The sequence below is a fragment of the Oryza sativa genome, chromosome 12 (assembly GCF_034140825.1).
Source record: "Oryza sativa Japonica Group chromosome 12, ASM3414082v1".
Lineage (NCBI taxonomy): Eukaryota > Viridiplantae > Streptophyta > Magnoliopsida > Poales > Poaceae > Oryza > Oryza sativa.
The window spans coordinates 11,351,922-11,357,921 of NC_089046.1; positions in this window are offsets into that span (position 1 = coordinate 11,351,922).

The following is a 6,000-nucleotide window of genomic DNA, read 5'->3' on the forward strand; positions in this document are numbered from 1 at the left end:
TTAAAAACATAACATAGGAAATAATAGGAATATGATAGGATTGTAGGTTTAAAACGGAGTGATTATAAAGCATAGGAAAACTGAGCAAACTATTGTTCGGAAGCGCAAAGAAAAACTCAGAAATCTTATTCACTAATAGAAGTAACTCGATAACATATTATCAAATTGTACTTAGATGGTACAAGCAACTGATGTGTGGGCCAAGGAACAGTAAACCATCGTTACAAAGGCCAATTGAGTTGATTTATTTCTCCCTTTGCATCGGTCCTATATATGGAAAGCCAGCAAAAAAAAAAAAGAGGGACTCTCGACATGACAAACGGCTCAAAATTTTTTGGGTTTCAGCCGTTTTTTCTCACCGTGCGATAAATACACGCGTCACCCATCCCCTCCCGCACAAAAATCCCACCCGAGTAGCTGGTAGTGCGCTTTGCACAAACGGCACAACAAAATCCCGCTTGTGTTTGTTTTGTCCGTGTGGGTTTAGTCCACAAAAGAAAAAGGCCCATGACGTTTTATCTTTGTAGAAAGCCCACATCCCGCAAGGAGAAAAAAACCAAGGACTATTTTTATCCGTGTAAACAAGCCCAGAAAAAGAAGCACACATCGTGCAACTCTTATTTTTTAGGAACCCACATCCTGGACTTCTTTTTTAGAGACACACAACCTGCACTTTTCTGTGCTGCTCCAGTACGTCTTGCTGCATGAACCATGCTGGTTTGGTTTTGTTAGTGATATGCTCTAGAGGCAATCATAAAGATAATTATATCACATAATATGTTTATATATTTATCCGACATTGTTCTTTAAAATAGATAACACATTATTGGTTAATGAATATGTGATTCTTTCATGAGACTTTTTATGTTGTATGTTACTATTTCTGAAGGATCCCTGATCAAATATCATATGTGGAACAAATATGTTTAAATGATCAGCACATGTATTAATTGATGATTATGTTTCATGGATCATGGTATAGAGATACCAAATTAATAATGTGGACACATGTTGGGGAACATGTTGTTGGATAGACCCAACATGATACATTGCAAGAGCCATATGTGTTGTGTTATCAGTGATCTCATTTAGTGTTGGTGTTGAATCCTTAGACCTGAGATTATCATGGTTCCCAACATATGTAGTATCTTACTTAGGGACTGCTAAACGCTACTCCGTAATTGGGTAGTTATAAAAATAGTTTTCGGGTATGCTATGAAACATATAGTTAGATATGTATAATCAAGATGGGATTTGCTCCTTCTATGGAGAGATATCTCTGGGCCCCTCGATGTTATAGATTATGAAAGTGCATGGCCATACCAAAGGTCATTGAGGAGTCAATCACAAGTTATATATATAATATATCACATGTTCGAGTGAATGATTGAGCTATTAGAGGATGTCATATATCTAGCCTTGAGCTTAATCGATATCATGAGGCAAAGGTGTTCATACATGTATACACTAGATATTCAGCCGATATGATCTTTATGTATGCCCGGTGGGTCAATACATTCTGCTAGGGGCCACCGTTGACACGTGGACCGAAAAGGAGTTTTCGGGTTACAGCTGAGTGTACATGAACCTACAGGATTGCACGCTTATTGGGCCGGAATAAGGGGATTAGATGGAGATCCAATATGAGCTTAATTCGAATAGGGATCCGAGTTGGAGTCCTACGGACCTTCACGGATCCTATATATTTGTGAGGGGTATGACCGGCGGAGGTATTGCATCACGTGAGAAAGCCTAGCCGCCACTCCCCTCCACGAGCAAAAAACCCTAGCCGCACGCGGGTGCTAGCACATCTGCGCGTGGCGTTCCGTCCCTGTACGTGTGGATACTGGTAGAGACGCCGCTGCTTTGCGGTGCTGATCAGCGTGGGAGCACGGCGAGGAGAACGCACGAGGAGGAGAAGGTCGAGCCGGTGTGATCGACTACTTCCTCTACATCGACGCGCGCTACATCGCGAGGGTTCCTTCGCCTTCTTAGCGCTTTCTTCCACTGCGCAGCGCGTCGAGTGGTAACGATCTATGATCTAATACTTGCATGGTTCCTGATTTACGCAGTAATTTATACTATCGTAGCCTACGCGTGTCTCAACAGGTTTCACATTTTTTTTTCAAGAAGTGTTCCTGCCAAACAAAATAAAAAGGTTATATTAGGACGACATGATTGCATACAAATATGGGGAGCAAAATACTAGGTTCAGAAAACTGTCAGAGTTAATTCTGAACTGTTAAATATGTTGAAAACTACGTTAACCCCAAAGATGCAATATGGCGTGATGCATCATTCATGCTGAGATGCAACAAACATGTATTGACGTTGTGTTGCTATTGGAAAATTACTATTCTTGGCCTAGTTCTTTTTCCAAACTTCAAACTTCAACTTCCTCGTTTTTCATTAGCACGTTTTTCAAACTATTATTAAATGGTGTGTTTTTAATAAAAAAGTTTCTAAGTAGAAGTTGTTTAAAAAATTCCAATGAATCTATTTTCTAATTTTATACTTCAATAATTAATACTTAATTAATCATGTACTAATGAGCTTTCTCGCTAAAAATCTCTCTCAACTCACCTATCGAACGGGGCCAGTAGAACAAATAAAGAGCATCAGATAAAGTAGCCCATAGTCTCGCGCACCTTGCGCTTAGATCGAAGGAGTCTGTAGTTTGGCGTCTTCAGGCGCCGGAGTGTGTTCATAATCTTTTAGCCCTCGATTGTAACCCTATGATTGATGAGTAATAAAGCTTCATGTTTCCCTCGCAAAAAAAAAAAAGAACATCAGACAATGTGTAGCAAGGAAAATTGTGTAGTTGTTATGACTCAAACTAAAAATAGGTGCTATGCATGCACAGTTATAGTCAAATTTGTGGGCACAAATTTTAATTGCTACATCAAGGAAATTTGCATTCGCAACTATAGCAAATTTGCAAGCACAGCTAGAAATCTATACCTATAGTATAATTGGGAACTTCATAGGAGCTCCCACGTTAACCAGTAAAATCAGATCGTTAATTTGATACATCATATAATCCTAACCATTGATTATAAACTCTAATCTACATTAGCATGATGGGCCTGATGTAAAGCCCATCCAATCAACCGCTTTAATTATAGTGATGGGCGTGCGTTCCACTCCAGTCTTGCACCTAATCTTCGTTTTCTTCCACAACCTTATGTCAATCAAGAGATCAATCAATCCACTGCTCCTACTCTTCCTCTCAGAGTTCAATCCATGGTGTTTTTTTTTCCCTGGTCATCAATGATTTGCAAATAGTGATAATCATTTACTCAATTTTGATGCATCTTCACGTAGCCAAATCAAATAGCCGATGAATCAAATTTAAAACAGATCTATGTAGGCCATGCCCTAGCTAATCTAGAGCAGGAAGTTTCATGTAAATCTCACACCTCCTTGCAATACATAGACAATTGATCTTCTGATTTTATCTGACAATAGATTAAATATTTCTTCTTTCCAGGTGATTGCTAGATATTATAATTGAATATACCATACCAGACATGTTCTCTTACAGTTTTTGCCAGTACTTGTTTTCTTTAATAAAGAACATTTGTTGCATGCCTTAATACAATTATAAATAATATTCATTGGTTCAACATGGTCCAGGATAATGTTCTGCTTATAATATTGGTACCTTGGAAAATTTGATCTTCAAAACAAAATGTATACAATAATTTACTTCCCAAGCTACGGTAAATAGCTTAAATTCATCAGTCAATATTAAATTCCATATTTTACTTTTTTTTAAGGTGATTGCTATATGTTTCTGCAGGGCACCATAATACATTTGTTGACGGTTGTTAGCGATCAGTTTCAATCGTCAATATTACCAAAATAGAGAAGAACTAGTTATACTTGCAATGCATATCCATGTTAGTATAATAATATTCCACTAGTATTAGATTCACTAGCCTTTTATAGAGAATAACCATTAAGTGGAGGAGAATCGATATCAAATCAGATGATATATCAATCGGACGATGTCGAGAATCAAACTTATGTATGAATGGGCCAAGAACTCAGAAATGACACAACCAATTGGGCCAAAATTCACAAGTCTGCAGAGAAGAGAAGTCTAAGAGGCCACCAGCCAACTTGTGGGCTAGTTAGGCCAGCCCAGGGTTCGGCCGAACCAATGCCAGCACCGATGGATGCATGGTTTTGAGGGAACAGTGGAGATTCACTCCCTATGGCGGTTAGAGGGTATTACCGACTATTCCAACCGCCATAACCGTCATTATATCTACCTATTTAAAGAGCTCCTCTTTCATTTCACTCATACACCTCAAGCAAAGCTCTCTCATATTCTCTCGAGTTTAGTTTAGTGTTCTTAAGCTAGTGGAATAGGAATAGAGTAGAAATCGGAGTCCAGAAGCCTTCGGAAGAGTTCGGATATGGCTCTAGTAGCTCTTCTCTTCTCTTTTGTAAGCTTTGTACTATTATTAGAATACTCTTCTTTATACATTTATGGTATTAAAATACTTTCCGAGTATATGAATGCCAACTTTATATTATGTTTATGTTGTACTGATTATACTGCTAGCTTATCTGGGAGATGCCTTGGTGCGGGTATAATGTTTTTATATGCAATTACTCCATGTCATGACGATGATATTAGAGTAGTATCTGGTAGTTTTGGCGTGGTGTCTAGATTACGGGATATCATTATTTGGGGTTATATGCTGCGGATGAGAGGTGGGCCGCTGATGGTGACAGCTCAGTACAGGTATTCCTCTACACGTATATATAGTCCTAAGTTAATTTTCTGGGGAGGGTACTCCTCCGTATTTAGCTTCGGTTGTATGGTCATGACGGACTGTCGTAAGGAACTTGGCAATCAGGGGTGGCTTCTCGAAGCACTAGGAGGGTATCGGATAGAGGGTATTAGCTAGTATATCAGATAACTAGGATATATGTATACTATGTATACTAGAAGTATAGGAATAGATTCTCGTTCTCTTTTCTTTCCACTTTGCTTAGATATTTTAGTATGAGAATGAGTAGCTCCATGCTGTTGTGTCACTCTGCTTAGACTATGATTATATTAACCCCTGCTTAGACTATGATTATTACAAGTAACATATAAATTATTAGTCAGGTTCTCTCTACCATGATCTTTCCACGGGATTAAATAAATACGATACCCTTGGAATACTCTCGGGTAAAATGCTACAATGGTATATCCGTGCGCTTGCGGATGAACTCTATAACCATAATATACTAGGAGGATTTCTGCACCATTGCTGGGAATTATATTTCTGGCAATGTCGTTAAGAAATATCAACAAGCATTTCTGGCGCCGTTGCCGGGGACGATTCATAATAGAGATTACCAGAACTAATACTGTAACAGCCCTAGGTCAATTACCAGGTAATTAGAAATGCAATTATCATCACTTAGGTTGCATCTTTACTTTATTGCAAGTAATTACATGTGATAGCAATTTAAACTTTAACCGGCAAAACCAAAGCAACTTCTAAATGAAAAATAACTTGAACAGAAGTATATGTGTTTAATATTTTATTCAAATATTAGTTTATTTATCATCACTAAATATAAATTTTGTGGAATTTTTACTCTCTGTTTAGGCCTCCTAAAAATTCAAACCAACTTTCAGCCTAACCAATTTCATCTTTTCACCAGATTTAAAACACTTGGAATTTATGTGTGAAACTTTGAAAAATGGAACCTAGAAACCTACACCTATCACCACACCAAATTTCTACATTTTTGAACTTGTTTTACCTAGTCAAATTGAATTTACCAAGAGAGGGAAAGAAAATAAATATTGGAAATTGCAAGAACGAATTTATACTCAGTTTTTCACCCACCTCTCTCACCCTCATAGACAGCCACGACTTGGGCCCACTTGTCACTGACCTTGGGTGCCTCTTTAGCCCCACAACACACCCATGGGCGTGCTCCCACCTCAGGACTTAAGGGGGTAGAGAAAACCCCATCTTCTTCCTC